General features: G+C 44.5%; 8 protein-coding genes and 1 pseudogene across 15 annotated transcripts in view; 4 read left to right on the top strand and 5 right to left on the bottom strand.

Annotated features, from left to right (window-relative positions):
• LOC119843336 (butyrophilin subfamily 1 member A1-like) overlaps nucleotides 1-26835 on the bottom strand; it is a 1931986-nt gene that overhangs the window by 565999 nt on the left and 1339152 nt on the right. The window lies entirely within an intron of this gene.
• The window catches only part of LOC119843287 (zinc finger protein 850-like), a 1467609-nt gene that overhangs the window by 692365 nt on the left and 748409 nt on the right, over nucleotides 1-26835 (top strand). The window lies entirely within an intron of this gene.
• LOC119843274 (zinc finger protein 850-like) overlaps nucleotides 1-26835 on the bottom strand; it is a 1382451-nt gene that overhangs the window by 905001 nt on the left and 450615 nt on the right. The gene's annotated exons all lie outside the window — the stretch shown is intronic.
• Nucleotides 1-26835, top strand: part of LOC119843356 (zinc finger protein RFP-like) — a 1128717-nt gene that overhangs the window by 668463 nt on the left and 433419 nt on the right. The gene's annotated exons all lie outside the window — the stretch shown is intronic.
• LOC119843308 (butyrophilin subfamily 1 member A1-like) overlaps nucleotides 1-26835 on the top strand; it is a 910188-nt gene that overhangs the window by 468696 nt on the left and 414657 nt on the right. The window lies entirely within an intron of this gene.
• Nucleotides 1-26835, top strand: part of LOC119843334 (E3 ubiquitin-protein ligase TRIM39-like) — a 707078-nt gene that overhangs the window by 365523 nt on the left and 314720 nt on the right.
• LOC119843309 (butyrophilin subfamily 1 member A1-like) overlaps nucleotides 1-26835 on the bottom strand; it is an 845206-nt gene that overhangs the window by 559491 nt on the left and 258880 nt on the right. The gene's annotated exons all lie outside the window — the stretch shown is intronic.
• LOC119843327 (E3 ubiquitin-protein ligase TRIM11-like) overlaps nucleotides 1-26835 on the bottom strand; it is a 790215-nt gene that overhangs the window by 593658 nt on the left and 169722 nt on the right.
• Nucleotides 19376-26482, bottom strand: LOC119843297 (annotated as a pseudogene).

Here is a 26835-nt window from a genome sequence, read left to right as displayed (position 1 = left end):
TTAATAGACTGTATGACCTACTATGAGGTGGAAAGGGACTAGTAAAGATTTCTTTTTAAATGTGCATACTTTCATTAAGGATTTTTCATGCAATTGCCATGAAATTCCACTTGCAAAATGTTTTTTAAATAGTCCTGAAAATATAGGAATGTGGGGTTGGTCCTCTCGTCTCCAAAAATGTGTTTGGTATCAAGTGTTTGTCTAATGGGTATTCTGAGGATGGCAACTAACCATTTTGTCATACAGTGAAAGTGTCACTTAAGATTTCTTGTGTAATAAACATGTACATAAGGCTATGACACTGGCCCTAAACCATGGTGGGTTTGATTTAAATCAAATTGATTTAAATCATAATTTAATTCACTAGTCAGGAAGACTCGATTTAAGTTTCATTTCTAGAAGGTACACACTATACATTTTTAAACAGTGATTTATTTAGAAAACTTTTAAAAATAGTTTTACAGCTATATCAGAAAATGAATGTGTGACATTCTATACCTTGGGGGAGTGTACCCCATATTCTTCATTTTCATATCATTGTGATCTTACATATAAAGCATGCCTTATAAAGTATCTGGGGAAAGGGTTAGGGGTTAGGGTTACACACCAAACCTGTCCAAAGGAAAGTTTATGGCATACGTTTTTTTCCTTTCTGCTTAACCTAGAGATGTGCAAAAAAAAAAAATGGAATACAACATAGCTTCATCAGCCCAAACCATCCATAAACCAATGGACTAGCTGAAAACAAAAACAAATCCATCAAAAGGTCATTTTAGGGCAGGGAAAATTACAGTATTAATAGAAAGGAGAATGCACTAGGACAGAAGCTACAAATTGTTTCAAATGTTAAGTATATTGAAACTCAACTTGTCTTTTATTTCAAGTAAAAGGAATTATCCCACTGCACTAGGATGGCCTCTTTACACCTTTTTGATTGCATACAATTTCTCTCAGTAAAGACAGTCCTTTCCCCTTCCCCCACAAATAATCCATCACCGTTTTTTACAGAGCATTGTGCAAGTTGGTTGATGACAATGTGACTAATTGGGATGAATTTCTTCATGACATATTTTCTTTGCGAACAAAACCAAACACGACAACCAAATTGTCACCCTATCGACTACTGTATGGCTTTGAGGCAAGATTCCCAGACCAAGTCTGAGACAACTACATAGTAAGTATCCTTCAGCTTTCGGGTGCATATGTTATTCTGTGATTGTTCATTTTACAAACACAACTTCTTCTCCATTTGTTTCCAAAGCCAACAGATTTTGAGGAACTCGAGGAAGAATACTATGAAGAATACATCATGAAAATTGAAGCTAGACGTGATGCTGGAACTAAATTGGCTATTAGTAATATTTCAAAAGCACAAGAAAAGTAACAAATACATTATGCCAAAACTAAGACTCGTAAACATGGGGAAATAACATTCAAGGTTGGTGACACTGTCATGTTACTGAATGCGAGAAGGAAAACAAGAAAGGGAGGGCAGCTACAACCTACCTATGTGGCACCATACAAAATTGCTGCTGTAGAGGGTAAAAGAGTTAAATTAGAAAACAAGTACTCCTTTTCTTTTTATTAGAAAACAAGTTAGGGAAAGGTATAGCAATGTTGTACAGGTTTCAGAGTAGCAGCTGTGTTAGTCTGTACCCGCAAAAAGAAAAGGAGGACTTGTGGCACCTTAGAGACTAACAAATTTATTTGAGCATAAGCTGTCGTGAGCTACGGTATCTCCCAACTAAAAGTATTTAAAGAGCCTCCAAAATTAGATAAGGAAAACATATCACAGAGAAACATGGAAAAGGAAACTGCTGTAGATGACACAGTGAAAACCTCAGAGGTAGGAGAAATGGGAGGCAATGTATCTCACAAACCTCACAACAGCCAAGTGGAGGTCACACACACAGAAGAGGAGCAGTGTGTAGTGTCAGGAGTTTCAAGCAGTCACCCAGGTGATTTTGATGACATGGTTATGGAGGATGATGAAGACAAAGAATGGTTTCTCAAAGGTATTGCTTACCACACAGTTGTTTTTAAAGAATTTGTTGACACACTTCCATTTATTAAGCATGTCAATAATTTCCATGTAGGAATGGAATATTTGTTTGCAAAAATCATTTCTCTATCTCTTTTGTACACACAAGAGAGGTGGGAGGCACACCAACTTCTATCTAACACCTGGTGATAGATCCAGAGGGGTAAAAAGATCTGCTGCTGAAATCAGAATTGTAGCTGGCCTATTTACTCTGGAGTTAACACGGCAGGGGAAAGTTGAGAGGACAAACCGGAGGCACACAGGTGATATAATTTGCCCAAGGTGACACAGCAAGTCAGTGGAAATCCTGGCTCTCATTTCCCTATACTTTTCTTCAGATTCCCAAATTATGAAATTTCTGGATTTCCCTGGTAAATTCTCAAAAGGCCTGATCAGTGTAATCTCTCTGGTATATTCCCCCACTATCTTTCCAGCAGCAGGAGCCGCTATTATCTGGCAGGTTCATCAACTGAAATTCTCATCTTTCCAAATGTCATCTTGTGTGTATTTTGTTTTGTGCTGCGTGAGAGAAGCCAGATGAAGGAAGGGAGTGTGATTAGGTTGGGTAAGTGCAGACTTTAGCAGAAAGCTCTTCTAACAAGAGACAGATCTGTGTGATACTTGTTTTCATCACATTCTGTCAGCTGCAGTATTCAGCATTAGTTTCTTTTGCTCCTAATGAAAATAGCAGGGTAGGCTTGCTTATTGTGCTAGGCCAGGGGTTTTCAAACTATGTGTTGCAGCTTGTAAGGTAAAGCCGCTAGCTGGCTGCGAGACATTGTTTACTTGAGCATCCATAGGTGCAGCCCTTCGCAGCTCTCAGGAACTGCTAATGGTAAGAATTTACTATCTCTCTGCTACAGGTTTCAAATTGCTACAGATAGCAGCCTCACATACCTAGGGCTTAAGAAACTGCAACCTGTAGGAATTAGCTTCACCAAATATAGCAGTTACAGGCAGCACATCCCTACAGGTTGCAGTTTCTTACACATCTGTGTGAAAATGCTATCTGTAGGATCGTGCTACCTGCAGAAGCCACAGGTCCTACTTTGCAAAAAAATGCCATCTGATGTAGCTAATTCAAGCAGTCTCACATGTAAAACCAAGCTGATAGCTTTCTTTAACAGGGTAACAGGCCTTGTGGATGGGGGGAAGTGGTCAACATGGTCTATCTTGCCTTTAGTAAGGCTTTTGATACTATCTCCCATGACCTTCTCATAAACAAACTAGGGAAAGGTTTCAGAGTAGCAGCCGTGTTAGTCTGTATTCGCAAAAAGAAAAGGAGTACTTGTGGCACCTTAGAGACTAACAAATTTATTAGAGCATAAGCTTTCGTGAGCTACAGCTCACTTCATCGGATGCATTTGGTGGAAAAAACAGAGGAGAGATTTATATACACACACACAGAGAACATGAAACAATGGGTTTATCATACACACTGTAAGGAGAGTGATCACTTAAGATAAGCCATCACCCACAGCAGGGGGGGAAAGGAGGAAAACCTTCCATGGTGACAAGCAGGTAGGCTAATTCCAGCAGTTAACAAGAATATCAGAGGAACAGTGGGGGGTGGGGTGGGGGAGAAATACCATGGGGAAATAGTTTTACTTTGTGTAATGACTCATCCATTCCCAGTCTCTATTCAAGCCTAAGTTAATTGTATCCAGTTTGCAAATTAATTCCAATTCAGCAGTCTCTCCTTGGAGTCTGTTTTTGAAGCTTTTTTGTGAAGTATAGCCACTCTTAGGTCTGTGATCGAGTGACCAGAGAGACTGAAGTGTTCTCCAACTGGTTTTTGAATGTTATAATTCTTGACGTCTGATTTGTGTCCATTCATTCTTTTACGTAGAGACTGTCCAGTTTGGCCAATGTACATGGCAGAGGGGCATTGCTGGCACATGATGGCATATATCACATTGGTAGATGCGCAGGTGAACGAGCCTCTGATAGTGTGGCTGATGTGATTAGGCCCTATGATGGTATCCCCTGAATAGATATGTGGACAGAGTTGGCAACGGGCTTTGTTGCAAGGATAGGTTCCTGGGTTAGTGGTTCTGTTGTGTGGTGTGTGGTTGCTGGTGAGTATTTGCTTCAGATTGGGGGGCTGTCTGTAAGCAAGGACTGGTCTATCTCCCAAGATCTGAGAGAGCGATGGCTCGTCCTTCAGGATAGGTTGTAGAACCTTGATGATGCGTTGGAGAGGTTTTAGTTGGGGGCTGAAGGTGATGGCTAGTGGCGTTCTGTTGTTTTCTTTGTTGGGCCTGTCCTGTAGTAGGTGACTTCTGGGTACTCTTCTGGCTCTGTCAATCTGTTTCTTCACTTCAGCAGGTGGGTATTGTACCACTCGATCCATTGTCTACAGCCAAGCGCTACGATATAACCGCATTTGCTCCAACCCCTCAGACAGAGACAAACACCTACAAGATCTCTATCATGCATTCCTACAACTACAATACCCACCTGCTGAAGTGAAGAAACAGATTGACAGAGCCAGAAGAGTACCCAGAAGTCACCTACTACAGGACAGGCCCAACAAAGAAAACAACAGAACGCCACTAGCCATCACCTTCAGCCCCCAACTAAAACCTCTCCAACGCATCATCAAGGATCTACAACCTATCCTGAAGGACGAGCCATCGCTCTCTCAGATCTTGGGAGATAGACCAGTCCTTGCTTACAGACAGCCCCCCAATCTGAAGCAAATACTCACCAGCAACCACACACCACACAACAGAACCACTAACCCAGGAACCTATCCTTGCAACAAAGCCCGTTGCCAACTCTGTCCACATATCTATTCAGGGGATACCATCATAGGGCCTAATCACATCAGCCACACTATCAGAGGCTCGTTCACCTGCACATCTACCAATGTGATATATGCCATCACGTGCCAGCAATGCCCCTCTGCCATGTACATTGGCCAAACTGGACAGTCTCTACGTAAAAGAATGAATGGACACAAATCAGACGTCAAGAATTATAACATTCAAAAACCAGTTGGAGAACACTTCAATCTCTCTGGTCACTCGATCACAGACCTAAAAGTGGCTATACTTCAACAAAAAAGCTTCAAAAACAGACTCCAACGAGAGACTGCTTAATTGGAATTAATTTGCAAACTGGATACAATTAACTTAGGCTTGAATAGAGACTGGGAATGGATGAGTCATTACACAAAGTAAAACTATTTCCCCATGGTATTTCTCCCCCCCCCCCACCCCCCACTGTTCCTCTGATATTCTTGTTAACTGCTGGAATTAGCCTACCTGCTTGTCACCATGGAAGGTTTTCCTCCTTTCCCCCCCTGCTGTGGGTGATGGCTTATCTTAAGTGATCACTCTCCTTACAGTGTGTATGATAAACCCATTGTTTCATGTTCTCTGTGTGTGTGTATATAAATCTCTCCTCTGTTTTTTCCACCAAATGCATCCGATGAAGTGAGCTGTAGCTCACGAAAGCTTATGCTCTAATAAATTTGTTAGTCTCTAAGGTGCCACAAGTACTCCTTTTCTTTTTGCAAACTAGGGAAATGCAATCTAGATGGAACTAAAATAAGATGGGTGAAAAACTAGTTGGAAAACAGTTCTGACAGTAGTTATCAGTGAGTCACAGTCAGGCTGAAAGGGCATAACGAGTGGGGTTCTGCAGGGATCAGTTCTGGATATGTTTCTATTCAAAATCTTAATCAATGAGTGAGATAATGGCACAGAGAGTACACTTATAAAGTTTGTGAATGATAACAAGCTGGGAGGAGTTGCAAGTGCTTGGGAGGATAGGATAAAAATTCAAATTGATCTGGAGAAATAGTCTGAAGTAAATAGGATGAAATTAAAAAAGGAGAAATGCAAAGTACTCCATTTAGGAAGAAACAATCAACTGCATGCATACAAAATGGGAAATGACTTCTGACATCTGAAACAAGTAGCAGAGGTGAATTTCACTCCATTAAGCTTGAAACTGCAGCCACCAGAGTTGAACCCACAGTGGTGTAATCCCACATTACTAAATTCACTTTAAATAAAATAAAAGGTTACAGTTTCTAAGACAAATGCTAGAAAAGAGCAGAATCAAAGAAACCACTTTTGGGGGATTCCCCCTGACGATGTCCCTGAGGGCAACATGTCACCCCAGGAACTGGCTTTTCCTCTGTCAGCTCCTCCCCTTGTTCCCAGGAGAGTCAGTCTGCCCAGGGGTGATGCAGGGAATGGATCTGGGCAGGGCTGGGAGCTGGGAACCTCCCCCCCCACTTCTTGCTCCTACTGCCCCTTTCGGTCTCACCATTCCCCTTCCTGTCTCCTTCCCTTTCCCTGGGGCTGTGACACAGGGACAGAGCTTCTCTAGTCCTGGGACTGTGTGGGAGAGCGGGGTGGTGGGAAATGAGCAAAGGAGTTGTGGGGAAGGCAAAATGGTGGGAAGCTTAGGTGGAACATGGGTGAGATCCTGGGGAAGAGGACGAAAGGGGTAGGGCCATAGGTGGTGCAGCCGGCCGACAGGGTGGGTAGGGGCCCAACAATTGCTCTGGCCCAGGGCCCCAAGAAACCTTAATCATCCTCCATGCTCCATCTTCTATGATCAACAGAGGGGACATTGTTCCATTCTGCAAAAGGAAGAAAGGTTGTCGTTGTGCATACCATGAAAGAAGCCCTGCAACTCGTTGAAAGGTATCATGACAGTCTATTGGGTGGACATCTAGGAATATTCAAAATGAAGAATAAGCTGACATCAAAATACGATTGGCCAGGGATGACCAAAGGCATTGCCAATTGTGTATGTAAAGTAATGAAACTAAATCCTGAAGAATGCTATTTACAATTGAAATAAAAGTTCAAAATGTATAAAAGAAATATAAAAATATATTTGGTGTGCAAAGTTGAACTCTGTTCCCTTGCAATACTATTTCCATAACAAAATGTTAATATCATCATATTGTTCCATCAAAAACAGGTTGTACGATGTCTGACTTGCCAGAAAGAGGGAAAGGAATTAAATCTGAATACCTCCTTGAAAAGCATAAAAGGTGAATTTTGGAATCAGACACGTTGTTTATCATTATCCATTGTTATTGCTGTGATACAATGAGGCATTGATTTTGAAACGAGTCCAATACATACAAGTGGCAAAGCATAGTGCAGCAATGACCTCTGATGCACCTTTGCATTGGCTGGGGATATTTCTTCAGCTTTGCTCTTGTATTGTTACCCATTCCTGTACTTTCCTTTCTTTCTTTCTTTCTTTCTTTCTTTCTTTCTTTCTTTCTTTCTTTCTTTCTTTCTTTTTCTTCTCTTCTTTTTCTTTCTTCTCTTTCTTCTTTTTTTCTTTCCCCACTTTTTTTTTTCTTTTTCTTTCTCTTTCTCTTCTTCTCTTCTCTTCTTTCTTTTTCTTCTGTATTTAAAAATGGGCTTTACATTCTCTGCTTATGACATATGGATTTATTGAGAACATTTAGTAAGAAACACGTGTAGTATGACTGTAACTGGTACCCTTATATGTAGGTCACTCGGATCTGGGAATTGGTGGGAATGGATTTAATAGGACCATTACCAGTAACAAAGGATGGATACCAGTATATACTGACAGCCATAGATTATCTTTCAAGATGGGTGGAAGCCTTTCCACTTAGAAGTAAGTCAGTATCTGAGGTGGCAAAGGGCATGTACAAAATGATTGTTCAACATGGATGCCCACAGCGGATACTGACAGATCTTGGTCCGGAATTCAATAATAAGGTAATCACTGTTTTTTTCTGGTTATTTGTACTATGTAGTCAAACTCACTCTCAGGTCACCCATTGATCTCAAACAATCACCATACTTTTTTTTTTTTTTATAAACTGCTGTTGGTCACCGTCAGTGTTGCTATAAAATTATTTTTCGGTGTCTTCATATCTAACGAAACGCACAACTACTTGTTTCCAAAACAAATATTAAAAGATGGGCTATTCCTGTTGCTAATTACACATAAAAGTAGTGGCAAATATGCAAAGGAACATTCCTTAACACAAGTCTATATGTAAGTTTATGGTGTAACTTATTTTCTTTCAGTTTAACCTGTATATTTGTGAAAGATTGAGAATAGAACGTAGCTTCACCAGCCCGTACCACCCACAAACCAATGGCTTGGTTGAAAACGCTAATAAATCCATCTAAAGGTAAGTGAATGGGTGGGAATATTGCAGTACTAATGGCAAGTACAGTGTGCTATGCAAGAAGATGCAACTCACAAAAAATCTTCAAAAGCAATGTGTTACATGGAAAGTCTTTTTCATTATGTATTACACCTTTTTGATTATGTATGATCTGTTTTAGTCAAGACTGTATGTGACTTTCTTTTTTTAAACAAACCAATCAATGAGCATTTGTTGCAGAGCATTGCGGAAAATGGTTGATGACAATGAGAGAAATTGGGATGAATTACTTGACCCCATTTTGTTTTCTTTGTGAACTAAAGTACACGCAACAACAAAAATTTCACCCTTTTGACTAATGTTTTGTGCTGACCCAGTGTTTCCAGAAGAAGTCTCAGAGAATTACATGGTAAGTGTACGTTATTACCAGCACCTTTCATGTACACATGGCATTCAGTGTGTCTTCATTTTACAAATACAACCCCTTCTCCATTTGTTCACAAAGATCCAGATATGAATACATTCAGGGAAGATTTCTGCAAAGAGTACAACATAAATATGAAATCAAGACATGATGCTGACATTGCACTGGCCCTAAGTAACATTTCTAAAGCACAAGAAAAACAACAAAGACATTATGCTAAAAGAAAGACTTCTAAATATGGGGAAATAACATTTGATGTTGGGGACTCTGTTCTGTTACTGAATGCTAGAAAGAGAACAAGAAAAGGAGGAGTACTGGAACCTAGGTATTGGGGATCATACAAAATTATGACTGTTGAGGATAAAAGAGTGAAATTACAAACCATCTCAGGGAAATAGTTAGGAACCATGTACAGTATCACACACTTAAAACCATGTAAAGAGCCACCCACATTAGCTGCTGAAAGCACATCAGAGGGAAAAATCGGAACTGAAATTGCAGTTGGTGACACTGAACCAGAAACACCTTCAGAAGAGATTAGAAATGTGGATGGCACTGTATCTCATGATAGCACAGTGAAAACCATAGAGGTCACAGCAATGGAAGAAGAGGAGTATATAGGGCAAGATGTTTCAAACAATGATGCAAGTGATGCTGATGACAATTTTGATGACATGCTTATGGAGGAGGTGGAAGACAAGCAATGGATTCTGAAAGGTAATTGGTTACCACACCTTTCTTAAATAGATTAACATACTTCATAAATGGAACTATGTTAAAGGTTGTCATGTACAAAGTGGCGGCATTCACAGTAGTAAAACAGAGAAAAAGGAAACTGTATTACCATGCATGTAATATGTGTTAATATTTTTTTCCTAGTCAAATTTGTAATGACTGGCAAACACACAAGAGACTGGAGGCCAAAGTGAGAAACATAAAATTGCATGGCTCTTCATTTCATTGTCTGAAACTGAGAAGCTGGATAAGTGATGAGGTACATTTAAGTACCACTAATCATGTATTTTTAAACGGCATTGATTCATCTAATATTATTGAAATTGTGCCTTTTCTTTCATCATGTGTTGTAGGTTATTGATGCATATTTGAGCTGTGTGGTTGAGAAAGTAGATGGAAAGGTAGGCTACTTACTGTGATGGTACATGAAAGTATACATTGATTCAATAAGTAAACAATCACGTGAATATGTGGCACAACATATTTAAGTCCAAATACCCTTGAAATATCAACATAAACCTGAAATTGCAACATTTCAGTATATTTACTGCTGCCAAACATTTACTGAAATGTATTTGGAGGTGCATATCGGACATATAATACTAGACTAACTGAGGGCCACAGTTAGTGGCTGTACAGTTTTGCTGTACAGTTCAGTGGGTCCATTAATTAAACGCAAGTATGCAAACAGCTTAGTCAGTTTTTACATTAAGTAAGACAGAGCACATTGATTACAAATCTTTTTCTTTTTACAAGACTCTCACATATCTGATTTGTAACACTAAGGATCCCTTGCATGTCTGTCTATATTAAATTCATTATGTTCTTGATGTGCCAGAATTATTAATGCATTAATAACTTTGTTGACTGTCAACGGGTACAAGCCATCTCATCAATAGTTTCCACTGTCATTCTTTCAGGCAGAGCTCCACAAATGAAAGTGAAAGTAAATGCTAACACACTTTCATATGTAGCATGAGCAAAGCACAATTTCATTCAGTCAGTTAAACACAGTGTGAAACAGTAAATACAATGCTATGTTTGATGTGGAGGAGTACTCTAATAGAAATACATCTAATGAAATTGGGAAATACAGTATAATGTACATTTCATGGTTTGCTTCACTGGAAAATATAATTGCTTTTCTAATTTTTTTTTAAATAAATACAGAGTGAATTACTTCAGAATGATATATTATTGCTTCCTTACCACACACCAGGTCATTGGGTTCTTGCGGGAGGATGTTTTGTATTGTACTTCTGGATTATGGGCAATAAGTGTGGTATTAAATAAGAGATTTGTAACACAACTATGGTAGCACTGATATAATTTCCTGTGTTGCGGGTTTTCAGTGAGTTCAGTGCATGCAAAGGAAAGTGGAATGTGAATGTTAAAAATAAAATGCTCCTGTTCAAGTTTCGTTGATAATGTAACTTGGAAGAATACATTCTGTATTGAATTGATCTATGATTTCACAATATGCTTTTTTCTTGTGTGTTACTGAGACATTACAAATGAGAATATGTTAATTGCATAATGATTTTTGATAAATCAGTATAAAATTTTTGAAATAATCGCATTACCAGTATAATTTGTGAATATATTTACACTTACAGTTAGCTTGATGAAAAAAATGGAATTGTTAATAATTGACCCCTTGTGTGATGAGATGAGATATGAAAGAACATGTCTGAGGAATTGGAGGTGATTTATTAGATACTTACTTTTACAGTGGACATGAACTGTTCCGCTGAAATTTTTTTAAAGGGAATGTAACAATATTGAGAGTAATATCTTCCAGTTAGCTACAACTAAAAATTGAAACAGCATGTACTTGTACTAAATATGCTTAGTAATGGACTTTGAGTGAACTTGTGTGATTTGACTGTGGGGAACGACTTCACAGAATGTGGACATGAAACAGTAGCATGTTGCATGATTGAGAATGTGTTATTATCAACATGGGGCACAGCAAATCAGGTGATACATTGTGTAAGAGTGAGACAATCATATGAAAGCAAGTGTGTATATATGTGAGCAATAAATCATTTCAATCATTAATTAAAAAGAGATAGAATTGATCTGTATCTATGTCCAGAAACCGGAGGGGGGAAAAAAAAAAGAAAGAAAAGCTCATTTATGCAGTCCGCTAATGTACTCTCTACAAATTTCAGAAACTTCATCAAATGATTAACTAGAAAATCCTCATCTGATTGGAATAGTAAAATTGTTCAGCATCCCAGACAAAATGATGGCCACAACTGCAGACCACAGTATTGAATACCAAATTGCCATTATCATTTGTTATGTACATATAATTATCCAAGGTGAAAGTAAATGCCAGAGATTACTAGTGGGCACTGCACCGGCATCCTTGCCAAAGTGTGTGGGGTGGGTTTGTGGCCCCCAGAAGGGATGGAGTCTCTGGAGGAAGGTGCGGTGCTGGGGGGCCAGATTCCACCAGCCAGCCCTTCCTCACAGCTGCTGCTGCAGTGGCCAGGAGTACCAGGCTCTTGTAAATTGCCAGAACACAGGGCCCCTTTTGCTCCCCCACTGTTGGTGGCCCTGCCAGTGGCATGCAACAGCGTTGCCGGACCCTATGGCAGGGCCGCTGATGCGGGGGGGGGGGGGAGGAGGAGGGATGTTAAATCATAAAGCACTGCCAGAGCGGAAGTGTAACATCAGCCGTGTACGGGCCGGTACCGGTTCTTACCGGCCCACTTTCACCTCTGGTAATTATGATGTTTATTCTAAATATCAGTGTTGTTAGTTTGCAGAAACATATTTGCAGGACAAAGACATCAGTATAGTAGAAACAACACAAGAGGCTAATACTGCGTTTAGAAAACATATAGCAATTCCTCTAATGAAGGAGTCAGGTAATTACTTTCTACCATGTACTGTGGACTCGTTAGGTACATGTGAAGATAACAGGAAGAGTGGAATTATGTCACATAGCAGACAGTTACCTTAATATCCCTAAAGTGGCATATCTCACAGGTTTGGTTCTGTAATGGTGACTATGAATCAATAATATCTTTAAGTACACAAAAAATTGAATGGGGTGAATGGTTGCTATTGATTGACCAGTTGAATGAAATTGGTATTCTTATATACAGGTGCAATAAAGTAAAAATTTGAGAAAATATGACTCACAAAAAAGAAAAAGATATGTTCAAACCAGTGACTGGATTAAAATATTGACATTAATTAATAAATCAAGATTTGCATTTTCAGTGTTGGTCGTAACGTATTCATCATTTCATAGCACTATATTTATTTTTAAGAAAGCATGGAGGACTACTGCATATACTGCAACCTTGTCAACTGTGAAAAGGAAAGTGAGGGTTGCATGATGGTAAGAAACATAGAATTGTATGAAAAATAAATGCCATAAACTGTCTAAGAATCATGATTCTTGTAAAAATTCCACATCAGTAAACATTTTCATCATGCTGATAGGCATATGTTAGGTAATGCTGACATGTGGAAGGAATAGCATGAGTGAATGCAAAGTATGTGTAACATTATAACTTCTGTGATTTCATTTTCTCAGTTGTTACGTAGCAAAGGTCCAGTGTGATTCTTGCAAAAGGTGGGCACATATGCCCTACAGAAGGAACCAATCAAGACTACCTGACTGATGAGAAGAAAGAGTACAACTGCAAAAATTATGCATAATTCCCTTCTTTACCAAAAAAACCCCCCCAAACCCATTATGTTTAAATGTCTCTTGTTCAAACATAATGCAATCAAAATAAATTTTTTTATTTATATACCAGATTATAATAATAAATGTTTTTCATTTGAAAAAAAATATTCTCGGTATTTGTGTCCATGTGTATAATGCAAATTATAAAAGCAGCAAGGAGGAAGCAAATTGTGAGTGTTTTCGACCACAAAACCCCATCCCTCCTGATTTGCAACCATCCTTGGAGCAGTGACAGGTGCACGGGCAGCCAAGTAATTGGAAATAAGCAAGGAGGAAGCCAGTGAATAAAGTCAAAGGGCCCACTGTGGTATCACTTTGGGCTCATGGGCATGCTCGGTAGCCCCAAACCTTACCTCCCTTTTCACGTATCAATTGCGCACATTAGCTAGGAGGGAGGGAATTGTGACTGTTTTCGAACAAAAACTCCATCCCTCCTGATTCGCAACCCCTGGACCAGGCGGTAAATTTGGCACGTTAGCAAGGAGGAAGCAAATCATGAGTGTTTTCCACCAAAACCTCATCCCTCCTGATTTGGAACCCTGGCCAGGCAGTAGCAAGTCCTGAGAAGTAGTCAAGATGGTTACTTTGCGTGGCGGAAACTGCACCTAGTTGCAAAAAAGGAGGGTTGAGATTTGTGTCTTCTCACAGTCTGCGAGTCACTTCCTGCGCGATCGCTCCCACCCAGCTGCTCCTGGGTCCTAGCGATATCCCCCACACTGCACTTCATATCTCTGTGTCTGGCTTCTTTGGGCTTGTCTACACTGGCACTTTACAGCGCTGTAACTTTCTCACTCAGGGGTGTGAAAAAACCACCCCCTGAGCTCTGCAAGTTTCAGCTCTGGCAAGCGCCAGTGTAGACAGCGCATCAGCGCTGGCTGGGAACTACGCCCCCATGGAGGTGTTTTTTTGCTGTGCCATGACTACACAAGCCACCTTCAAGCGAGCGCTTTAATCTTGCCAGTGTGGACAAGCCCTTACACTCACAGACTTTAACATCAGAAGAGCCCATCAGGATCATCTAGTCCAGGGGTTCTCACGACAAAATTTTTGGTGGCCTCAGAGTTGGTGGCTCTCGCTGGTGGCTGCTCTGACACTTTTCCCTAAAATACTTAATTAAATTTAGGAAAAACCAATAAATATGCACAGCGGTAAGCAGGGAAATGGTCCCGCTATTGGGAGGAACTTTCCTGGCTTATACACCAGCCGGGTGGAGTCTTCACTCCCACTCTCTTCACCCAGAGACCTGAATGACCTTGAGGGCTCCCCTTCCACTCTAGTCCCCATAACCCGGACAAGGCTGGATCAAGCATTCCTGTGGGGCTTGACCCCCAGCACAGGGTTTAGGGTGTCCCCACTCTGGGGTGCTCTCTCTGCTCCGGACACTTCCCTGAGCATTGCAGAGTTCAGAACAAATACAATTCATTCGGCAGCAAGTAATAAAAAAAATGGGAACGGTGAAAGGAAAACATATCACCCCATCAGCAGCCACCTCTGGAATGCCAGGGCAGTTCACAGTCTGTTCCTCACACGTCCCAGGCCTTCTGCCCCGGCCCTGGCTGTGCTGCAGGGATGCAGCAGGTTGGACAGTTGCTCTGGCGGTGGCCAGATGCCCTTATGCTCTAGGTGTCAGGACCCTTCTTCCCAGCATTGATCCCAGTCACGGTTATGATCTGCCTCTCAGTCCAGGCTGCAAGCCCACTGCCCAGGGTCCCCCCTCACTCACCCCAGCTGCTCACAGCACCTGGCTCTGGACTGCTCCAGCCCCAGCTCCCCTCTGCCTCAGCACTGCTGCTGCTCTGCCTCCAGCTCAGCTCCCTGGGCTGCCCCTCCCTGCTTCTGGATGGTGCTGCTCTTCTCCCAGCCCAGCTCTGGTCTCTCCTTAGCGCCTCCCGCCCTGCTCTGGCCCCGCCAGCTCCAGCTGACGCAGAGAACGGGACCCCAGGCTCCTGACTCCCTCATTGGCCTGCCTGCCCTGTCAATCACGCTGACCTGGAGTGCTAACCCCTCCCCATTGTCAGTCTCAGGATTTTGATTTCCCACTGGCCGTTCCCCTTTCTTTTGGTCCTTGGGAGGGCCAACCAACCTCCTACCCCACTAAGTGTCAGTGAGGGGTCAACAGTCCCCTTACCCAGAGACACATCAAAATCATAATTTATTTATTGTTAGCTAGTTAAGTCTGCTGCTGTGAAAAGTGATATGTGTATGTTTGTTCATATTTTTCACAGCCTCTCAGCTAGCTACTTCAGTTGCCAACTTGGTAATGTTTAAAAAATAGACACTCCAGCAGGAGTGCTGGAACCTCCCCTGCCCCACCTCTTTCCCCTGAGGCCCTGCCCCAACTCCGCCTCGTCCCCCAAGGTTCTGCCCTCCCCGCATCAACTCCTCTTCTCCCCCTCCCTGCCTGGGTCAGGAGGGACTTGCCTGTGGAGCCGGGGCTGGGAGTTGCAGCTGCTCAATGCAGGTAGGAGACAGTCTCGGTTGAGTAGGGGCAAGTGCAGGTGATGACCCAGTGCCTCCCCTACACATAGTAACTTGACTTTGGGTGTCCAGTCAGTAGATCTGACAGCACACTGTTAGGTCCCCTTTTTGACAGGACTTTCCGGTTGAAAACTGGACACCTGGCCACCCTAGCAGCACCCAATGTGCAATAAGTCCTGGGAATGTGTTGGGGACAACTTCTGCTTTCCGATGGTGGGGGAAGTAACCAGGGGGCAGCCGGGTTAGACTCAGTTCTGACCAGCAGGAAGGAATTCATTGGTCTAGATGAAATTACTGTAAGGTGGGTGCACAACTGGTTGAAAGACTGTAGCTTTCAATGATCTGGTGTCAAACTGGGAGGGGAATGCTGGGGGGACAAGAAGCCCCAGGTGGCTTACCCTGCTCTTTGCAGGGAACAGGGAGTGGAGAGGGGTGAAGCCCACCCAGAGTTGTGGGGCAGTCAGGCTCCTAGGAGAGAGCTGCCGCTGGAGCTGAGAGACTGGGCTCTCAGCTCCCCACACTACCCCTCTGAGGTCGGTGGAATTGCTTCTGGTGAGAACGCGCCCCACCGACCCAAGGAGGGTAATGTGGACACAGGCTACTGCAGTCATTACTGTGGTGGCTGTAAGTCAACCTAATATACATAGACGTTGGCTTGGCATGTAGACGTACCCTTACAAGCAAAAGGATTTCTCTCACACAAAAGCTTTCAGCAGTCCATGCTCACTGGAAAGCCTTCCAGCTAGGACTACTCCCCCGAGTTCAATGATGCTCCTATTGTCTTTCAAGTGATCTTGCTACTGAAAGTAGAGATGGGGGAAGGGAGTGGCCAGAGGCCTTCCCCCCCTTCTTATACTCAGACCCTTTCTAGCGAAAAAGTCTTTGCTGGGTCATGGCGTCAGACAACTCCATGGCTTATGTGAGCTCCAAACCATCCTTCGGATGAATTGTAAATTTCTTTGTTTATCCCCTTCTTCCTACTGGTGGACGGCCAGATAAGAGTTTTCTAACACAGATGGCAAAAAGAAAAGGAGTACTTGTGGCACCTTAGAGACTAACAAATTTATTAGAGCATAAGCTTTCGTGAGCTACAGCTCACTTCATCGGATGCATCCGATGAAGTGAGCTGTAGCTCACGAAAGCTTATGCTCTAATGAATTTGTTAATCTCTAAGGTGCCACAAGTACTCCTTTTCTTTTTGCGAATACAGACTAACATGGCTGCCACTCTGAAACCTAACACAGATGGTCAGATCTTTCTCGTCTCTGAGGAGTTAGTCTGTGGTGTTGCCCAGAACGACGACATATTTCAGTAACAAATAGGGTTACCATATGTCCGGGTTTTCCCGGACAGAGCCTCTTTTTTAAACTTGGTTTCTCTGTCCAAGCAGGATTTTCTATAACAGTAAAATGTCGAGGGGTTTTGCAGAGCAGATGGGCTGCAGCTCAGAAATAGCCCTGATTGGTCAGCTTCCCAATTGGTCTATTCCCTGGCATCCACAGCTGACTGGTCCATTCCCCTACAGCTGCAGCTGATTGGTTTCTGCCAGATCCTGCCCACCCAGGGGAGAGGGTCCCACAGGTAGGCCCTGACTGATGTCATTGCGTTCTGGGCTTGTGCCAGCGCCCTGCCACTGTGACGGTGACCAACACTGCCCTCACCTCATGAATACCCCCACCGCACCCCCCCAGCACCCACAACTCTAATCCCCCAGCTCCCTGCCCATCAGTGTGCACTTCTAGGGGACCTGGAATATGGTCACCCTAGTAACAAACATACAGTGAAATCTCACCATTCTACATGCAGTGGTGTTACACACATTTTGATGGCATAATGTTCAGCAGATCATGAGTTTTCCAATGATTCCTCACCAGGCACTCTTTGTACACAATATATCATAACCATCTTGAAGTGGTTAACATGAGGTACAGGAGCTTAGTCACAAGAGAGATGCAGTGTGGGGTGAGTGGGGCAGAGACAGACTCTCTTGTCCCCACACAGGACACTGCAGTAGATGGGGAGGGGATTGCGACAAGTTCCTCCTAGGGTGCCATCTGGAACAGGGGTACTACTGAGCCCCCCATCCAACCAGCCTGTGCCCCCTATACACTGTACTGCTGTGACCAGCCTGCCAAGCCCTCTCCCAGGCTTCAGTCTGCACTTTACCAGCACATATATAGGTAGGGACACACCCAGCTAGAGTTCATACAGACTCTGTGATCAGCCCTGCAGGGGAAGGCACAGATAAGGCACCTGAGAATTCCTAAGGCATGCACCCCTCTCTGGAGTTTAAAGCCAAAATTATACCATCCTGGGCTGCACAGGGAACTGCACAGGGAACTGCTTACAGTGTAAGCTCCTGAAATTCATCCCCTCCCTCAATGTGGAGAGGAATATACAACAGCTTTCTGCTCTAAGTTATGTCTTCCACACACACTGGTTTTAGATAAAGCAAAAACAAGTTTATTAACTACAAAAGATAGATTTTAAGGGATTATAAGGGATAGCAAACAGATCAAAGCAGATTACCTAGCAAATACACAAAACACAATCTAAGTTTAATATACTAAAGAAATTGGATATGAATAGCAACTTCTCACCCTAAATGATGATTTAAGCCGGTTTCAGGGATTCTTAAGAGGGCCAGCTGCCCTTGTTTGTAGCTTAAAATTCCCAGGTATTCCTTTCACAGGCTAGAAACCCCTCTACCCTGGGTTCAGCAATTCCCCCCAGTTCAGTCCTTGTTCCTCAGGCGTTTCCCAGAGTCTCCTTTGGGCAGGGAGTAAGGGAAGAACCATGATGATGTCACTCCCCTGCCTTAAATAGCTTTTGCATATGGTGGGAACTCTTTGTTGGCAAGCTTGGTTCCCACGCCTTTCAGTGGAAAAACACTAGTTCTTCAAGATGGAGTCCAGTACCAGGTGATCTGGTCACATGACCCTGTAGCATCCCAGCAGCCATGACTTGGAGGTGGTTTGTAGCTTCCTCAGGAAGGCTCCCTGGTGGGAGATTAGTTTAGTTAAAGATCTATTGTTCTCTCTAATAGCCCTTCCCAGCCAGCCATTTAGACTGCCAATCTTTTGCTTAGTGGGCGTTCCCCAGGTGTAAACATATTTGTAATACAGATACACAGTCAATATTCCTAACTTTAGATACAAAAATGATAGATGCATATAAATAGGATAATCATATTCAGTAAATCATCACCTTTTCAATGATATCTCACATGACCTATCTTGTATAAAATACATCCTAGTTATGCCATAACCATATCATAATAGTACAGAGGTGGGCAAACTACGGCCCGCGGGACCGTCCTGCCTGGCCCTTGAGCCCCCAGCCCTTCCTCTGCTGTCCCCCCTCACCCGCAGCCATGCTGCCATGCAGACAGCGCTCTGGGTGGCAGGGCTGCACGCTCCTGCAGGGCAGCGTGTCTGGCTTCAGCCGAGTGGTGCGGCTGCTAGACATGCTGCTCTGAGCGGCACATGATAAGGGGGTTGGGGGCTGAATAAGGGGCAGGGAGTCCGTCAGGAGATAGGGAGCAGGGAGCGGTTGGATGGGGCAGAGGTTCGGGGGGGGTTGTAAGGGGATGGGGAAAGGGGGGGTGGACAGACGTGGGAGTCCCGGGGGGCCTGTCAGGGAGCAGCGGGTTTGGATAGGGGGTGGGGTCCCGGGGGGGCCTGTCAGGGAGTGGGGGTGTGGATAGGGACCGGGGGTGGGGTCCCGGGGAGGGCAGGGGTTCCCCATTTCCCTCTGGCCTCAATGCTGGGGGTTGGCCTGGCTCCAAGGCTGGCCCAGGTCTGTTGACATCCCCCTCTCCCTTCTTGCATGACACTCACAGTCCAATTCTAGTTTCTTTCTGGAACTGGTGCAGCGAGTTCACAGTTCTGAGCTTCAGCCGTCTGGCTCTGAGGAGCAAACCCAGCAGTTTCCCAGCTCTGTTCCCCCAACTTCTCCCCCTCCCAATGGTATCTCACGTCTTTGCGGGGATCAGGCAGTAACTTCATTCCCCGTTTCAGTCTCAGCCTCTCGCAGTGTGACTCTAGTTCGCACCATCAGTGGTTGTGCTGAGAGATACTGATCACTGTCATTGTTCAAACCACACACAAAAATCTCATAACAAAGGGTTATATAAAGATTAGAATAAAATCTAAAAAAGGACGATTTTGGCAAATAACCATTTGTCTCGTGATTTCCTCAACAAATCTGAGCGACATCCTGTCAAACTAAACCAATATCAAAGTATGTGACCTAACGGCCTTCACGAAGTGAGAAAAACCCACAATCTATAAAACACTTTCACATTCATAAAGTGAAATCTCAGAGAATCCTTTAAGACTCAAAATCAGGGGGGGGAAAGGTACCTATTTTCTTCTGAGGTGGCTAAAAAGGCTTCATTTCTTGCCTCATTATTTGGTTGTATTAGTTGCAAAAGTTTTAGCATCAATATAATTAAAGTATGAGAAAGAAAGACAAAAAACCTTCCCATCTACAAATGATCTGGACTAGCCTAGAAAAAGTCAGGAAGCAATTTTACCAATAGATGGAAACAGGACTATAAGATCTGAAAGGTCAAACTGTGCTTTGAGGTTCATTGGGAGTTCCCTGCCCTCTCCCAGGTCTGTGACACTTCCTTCTCCAGCCCTCCGGAGTCTGACTTAAGATCATAGACATCAAAACTGTGATTCCTAAGCATAGAGAGCCAGGGACACGGTGGAAAGTGACACCTTGGTAGGTGCAGGGGTAGAACGGGGACAAGATAAAACTCTCCATCGCTTGGACAGAGGCTGCTGTGTCGAGTGTGGAGGGTGAGGGTGATGGGGAAAGGAGGGAATCTGTCAGACTCACCCCATCACCCTAAAATAGCACAGAAGCTAAAACACCACATTTTACCGTCTCTGCTCCCCACTTTTTTAGCATCTAGTTAATTCTGTTGCATAAAGGAGAAAATGTACAAACACTTAAATGCTTTTCAGCACGGCCTGGAGTAATGTGAGACTATCTGGGAATGAGAAAATCTGGCCCCAAACGGGGAACTCAGGGACTAATGATCACTCTGCGAATGGGAAGGGGTCAGAACACATAAGTAAGGATACGATTTTGTTATGGATTTGCGGAAGTCATGGAATCTGTGACTTCCAGAGACCTCTATGACTTCAGCCCATGGTGGCTCGGAGCTTTGAGGTCCCCCGCCACCTGTGGCAGCCGAGAGCTGCTCCCGGCCGCCGTGGGTGGCCCCCAGGGCTCTGAGTCACCACGGGCGGCTGGGGCTCCCCACAGCTCCCAGCTGCCAGAGGTGGGGGGGGGGGCCTAGAAGCTCCGAGCCAAGAATGGTGGGAGGAACTCCCAGACAGAGCCCCTGCAGCTGCCCAGCCGCCAGAGCCCCAGCAGAAATGGGTGCTGGAGCCTTCTCCCTCCCCATATTGTCATGGATATTATTAGTAAAAGTCACGGACAGGTCTTACAATATAAAATATATTATATATATATATAATATATAAAATATAAAATGCTCAGGGTGAGTTTACACTAGGAAATCCAGTGCAGGGTCACAAAAATGCGCTGGCTAATCCTGACCACGATTCCTACCATAGACAGACGCTTGGAGGCTGATGCTGCGGAGTCAGAGGTGGGATCTCCAGGCCTCCCACAAAAGGCCCTATGGGAATCAGCCCCTCCCAGTGGTGCTGTCTGAATGCCGCGGGGACAGGGAGAAGGGGCAGAGGAGGTGAGCGAGGAGAGGCAGCATGTCTCTGTCTCATGCTCTCCCTCGTCTCTTATCCCATGATCCCTAAACACTCGATACCCCAGCACCCAGCTCCCCCTGCTTCCCAGCTCCACCATTCAATCCCCAGTTTCCTCCCCAGAATCCATCAGCCTGGTCCCTCAATATTTGAGCCCCCAGAGCCTAACACCTTGGGGGATTCAGGCAGGGGAGGAGTAACCAGCCCCAGGGACACTCCCTCTGCAGGGAACAGCTCCAGGTAAGTGGGAGAGCCCAGCCCAGGGGCTGGTGGAAGATGGGGGATGGGAACAGGTATGCAGAGTAAAGGTAGGGCCTAGCCAGAGTGTCCTTCTCCTCATCCTCATGGCAGGGGAACCCCGTCTGGGAAGGAAGGGAGATGGGGGGAACTTCAGCCAGGCAGAGGGAGCGTCTGGAGGAGTTTCTCTCTCTCCCATCCTCCACCTGTGCCCCATCAGCTCAGCAGCCAGGGCTGCAGCAGGGAGGAGGGGCGGATCGGGGCTTCTCCCTCTGTGCCTGGGGAGTCTGTCACTGACCAGCTGCTGCTCGGCTGCTGCTGGATCCTCGCCCCAGCGATGGGCAGCTGGATCCTTGGGAGCCAAATGCCCCTGATGTGCGAGGGAACGAGGAAATGGGTTGGTCCCCATGGCCGGTCCCGGTCAGGGCCCTGAGAGAATTTCCCTGCTTTGTGGGGGAGTCTCTGATGTCCCACATGGCGTTAGCTCCACTTGCAGCATTTTCCACACTGAGAACATCTCAAAGGATTCTTCACTGTGCAGATCTGCAGGTGCCTGATATTCCGGGAGCACCAAATGAAGCTTCCCCCACATTCTATTCTGTGGATCACTGACGTGTGAAGTCAAATTGAATTTTTTCCTGCAGTCAAGCTATTTCTAGGGTCTCTCACCATTGTGGATTCTCTGATGTTTGGTCAGCTCTGAGCTCTTACTGAAGCTTTCCTCACAGTAAAAGCATTTATAAGGTCTCTCTCCCATGTGGATTCTTCCATGTTTAATAAGGGATGAGTGCCTAGCAAAAGTTTTCCCACAGTCCAAGCATTTATGGGGTTTCTCTTCTGTGTGGGTTTTCTGATGTGAATTAAGGGTTGATTTCAAACTGAAACTTTTCCCACACTCAAGGCATTTATAAGGTCTTTCTCCCGTGTGGATTCTCCCATGTTTAGTAAGGGATGAACTTTCTATAAAACCTTTCCCACACTCAAGGCATTTATGGGGTCTTTCTCCTGTGTGGATTCTCCCATGTTTAGTAAGGGATGAACTTTCCATAAAACTTTTCCCACACTCAATGCATTTATAGGGTCTCTCTCCTGTGTGGATTCTCCTGTGATTAATTAGTGATGAACTGTGCTTAAAACTTTTCCCACACTCAAGGCATAGATTAGGTCTTTCTCCTGTATGGGTTCGCTGATGTGTAATAAGATTTGAACTCTGACTAAAACTTTTCCCACATGCAAGGCATTTATAAGGTCTCTCTCCTGTGTGCAGTCTCTGGTGTATAATAAGTTGCGACTTCTGACTGAAAGTTTTCCCACAGTCCAAGCATTTATGGGGTCTCTCTCCTGTGTGGATTGCCTGATGTCTTGTAAGTTTTGTTCTCTCAATGAAACTTTTCCCACAGTCGATGCATTCATAGGGTTTGTCACCTGTGTGGATTCTCCTATGTTTAGTGAGGTGTGAGTGACGAATGAAATTTTTCCCACACTCAAGGCATTTATACGGTCTCTCACCTGTGTGGATTCTCCTATGTTTAATAAGGTACGAGCTTTGACCGAAAGTTTTCCCACAATCCAAGCATTTATACGGTCTTTCTGCTGTGTGGATTCCCCTATGTTTAATAAGGTTTGAGCGCTGACTGAAAGTTTTCCCACAGTCCAAGCATTTATGCGGTTTCTCTCCCGTGTGTGTTTTGTGATGTCTATTAAGGGTTGATTTCAAACTGAAACTTTTCCCACACTCAAGGCACCTATAGGGTCTCTCTCCTGTATGCAGTCTCTGATGTGCAAGAAGGAATGACCTCTGACTAAAACTTCTCCCGAACTCCAGGTATTTACAGGGTCTCTCTCCTGTGTGCAATCTCTGGTGTATAATAAAATTTGACTTCTCGCTGAAGCTTTTCCCACATTCCAGGCATTTATAGGGCTTCTCTCCTGTGTGGGTTCTCCCATGTTTAAGAAAGTTTTCACTGAAATGGAATCTTTTCCCAGACTCAAGGCATTTGTAGGATTTCTCTTCATTGTGACTTGTCTGCTGGACTGTGGTTTCCTTGGGATCCTTGCATCCTCCGCCATGTTCAATGGATTTATTTACTTTCTTCCTGGGATAGTTTCTCAGCTGCATCACTGATCTGTGTTGATCTCCCCAGGCTTCTCCCTGTTCCAAGCCCTGGGGAAAATTCCCTTCAGCTCTTCTCAAAACTATCTCCTGCGGTTCCACTTTCTGAGGACCTTCCTCCTGCTGATTCTCCTCCTTGTTCCCACTCACTGTCCTATCACCTGCTGGGAGAGAAAGAATTCAGAATCACTGCCTGTGCTGGGGAGAAAGGACAGAAAGGGGAATAGCACAGGGGTAACGAACAACACAGTGACTGTTGGGGAGATGGAGACATTGGATTCTGCCTCCACATCCCACCCAAACACTCCCAGGGAAGGAAAGTCAGGGGGGAAATTCCCGACAATTAACAGGATGGGTGGGAAGCTGTGATTGCTATTTTGCTTGATGATACGACACCTGCTGACTGTAGCCCTCATCTGGGTGAGATGGGGCAGAACTGAGGGCTCTCGCTCATGGCACATTTTGGGAGTCCCAGCTTTTTCCTTCACTCGCAGGATGATTCTGTCTCCGTTTCCCTGACTCCTCACCTGTGCAGGTGCTTCTCGGGCTCTCCATTTCCTCACTGGCCTGGAGATCAGGGACCCACGGCTCTTCCCCTCGTTCCAGCCGGTCGATCACGTCAGGTTTGGGAATGGGGAATCCTGCTCAGGGTGAAATCAGGAAAGGTCAGGGCACATAGAGTCTTGGTAGATTATTTGTGACAACGAACATTCCCTGAGTTTAACCTGACTCTACATGGGACTGTGGTAACTCAGACCCCTTGGGAGCAGCAGACATCTGGGAGCTGGGAGGGAGGTGTTGTTACACCCTCACTTGGAGGTCTCAGGATAGATGTGCTCTGGGGGACCTGATGACACACACACAATTCAGGTGTTAAACTCCTGCCTATTTCCAAGACTGCAGAACCTAGAGCCCTCCCCATCTATGGAGCTGGTCCCAAGAGGGCCGATGAACAGTGAATGAAGGAGAAATAGTACAGACAGGGTGTGATGTTATTGACTTGAACTGGGACCATATAGAACATTGTTGCAACCAAGGTCCTATAGTGGCACCGAATCTTGTATAAAGAATGCATCCGATGAAGTGAGCTGTAGCTCACGAAAGCTTATGCTCCAATAAATTTGTTAGTCTCTAAGGTGCCACAAGTACTCCTTTTCTTTTTGCGAATACAGACTAACACGGCTGCTACTCTGAAACCTTGTATAAAGGGGGTCAAATAAGGTATCTAAGACAAGATTATGGGTTGCTGGTTAGGATTATGTTATCTGTTTGCATGTATCTTTTTTGTATTTAAAGATATAAGTATTGGCTCTATACTGTCTGTATTCCAAACTTATGCTATGCTTCTGGGTGACACCCTAGACAAGTTGGTGTTAGCTCTGCCTAGCCTGCTTGATGGCCCATTAAGGACCATCAGCTATACAAGTGACCCACTGAGAGAAGACAGGTTTCAGAGTAGCAGCCGTGTTAGTCTGTATTCGCAAAAAGAAAAGGAGTACTGGTGGCACCTTAGAGACTAACAAATTTATTAGAGCATAAGCTTTCGTGAGCTACAGCTCAATGCATCCGATGAAGTGAGCTGGAGCTCACGAAAGCTTATGCTCTAATAAATTTGTTAGTCTCTAAGGTGCCACCAGTACTCCTTTTCTTTTTGAGAGAAGACAGACACTCCTTGTGACTCAGCAAGGTATGCAGGGACCTGCCTATGAACAGAACTCTGAGGTTTTTCCAGGCCATGTGATGGACAGCTTGTCTTTGGAACAAAGAAAGAAAGAATACATAGCAAGAGAATATAAAAAGCTGCTGCAGCTCCTCCATCTTGTCTTCAATCCTGCTTCTTATCTCTGGAGGGACTTTGCTACACTGAAGCTTTGAACAAAGGACTGAAAGACCCATCCCAGCTGTGGATGTACTTCAGAGACTTGATTTGAAGTTGCAGTTTATTCTATCACTGCTGCAAGCCTGAACCAAGAACTTTGCCATTACTGTATGTAATTGATTCCATTTAACCAATTCTAGCTCTCATCTATATCTTTTTCCTTTTATGAATAAATCTTTAGATTTTAGATTCTAAAGGATTAGCAACAGCGTGATTTGTGGGTAAGATCTGATTTGTATATTGACCTGAGTCTGGGACTTGGTCCTTTGGGATCGAAAGAACCTTTTTTCTTTTACTGGGGTATTGGTTTTCATAACCATTTGTCCCATAATGAGTGGCACTGGTGGGATACTGGGAAATTGGAGAGTCTAAGGGAATTCCTTGTGTGATTTGTGGTTAGCCAGTGGGGTAAAACCAAAGTCTTCTCTGTTTGGCTGGTTTGGTTTGCCTTGGTGTGCACAGAAACCCCAGCCTTGGGCTGTAACTGCCCTGCTTTAAGCAATTTGTCCTGAATTGGCACTCTCAGTTGGGTCCCATCAGAACCAGCCTCGTTACACAGGGCAATACCCTGCTTCTGGCCCCTTGAAAGCTGGAGAGATGGGGATGAATTAGCCTGTCCATTAGTTTTCTGACTCCCCTGTTCCCTGGAAGGAGATGTGGAGATAAAAGGGTCTCTCACACTGGAGCTGTGGACCACGCAACTCTCTCCCACCAATCCAACTGGCCAGGGAAGAACCTGACCAGAGTCAGACATGCAGATCGTAAGGCTTCTAATAACAGAGGGGACAGGAATCGCTTACCCAGCGAGGTCACCATCTCATAGTTCTCCTGCATGACATCCCTGTAGAGGGCTCTCTGAGTGGGGTCCAGCAGAGCCCCCTGTCCCTGGGTGAAATACACAGCCACCTCCTCGAAGGTCACCGGAATCTGAAACAACAAGAATCCCCCACTCAGCACCTGCTGCCCCAGCCACAATTCCACTATTCACAGGGGAGGAGGCCCAGAAAAGCAAAATCCCACCCCCATCCTGCTCAGAGCAGCCAGGTGGCTTCAGGGGGTGGGTAGAAGGTGAGAGCTCCTTGTCCCCCACAGCAGACGGAGAAAGGCAGCACCTTCTCATTTCCCACACACCTGCCAGCTACAGGCTGTTACGGGAAGCAGAGCTCTGAGCCAGGAACAGGAATCCTGACAACTTCCCTTCGTATTTCACTGCAGCTTCTGCTTAGTGGGTCCACGCTCCAGCACTGGGAGTCTGCTCAGTTTTCCCAGCCTTCCCCAGGGGGGTGTTTCCTGTTTCAGAAATGGGGGAATTCCCCCCCGCCAGTGGGCCTTTTTTAGAAAATCA

This window comes from Dermochelys coriacea, chromosome 14 (assembly GCF_009764565.3).
Source record: "Dermochelys coriacea isolate rDerCor1 chromosome 14, rDerCor1.pri.v4, whole genome shotgun sequence".
In the NCBI taxonomy this organism is placed as follows: Eukaryota; Metazoa; Chordata; order Testudines; family Dermochelyidae; genus Dermochelys; species Dermochelys coriacea.
This window is presented reverse-complemented; position numbering and strand designations above follow the sequence as displayed.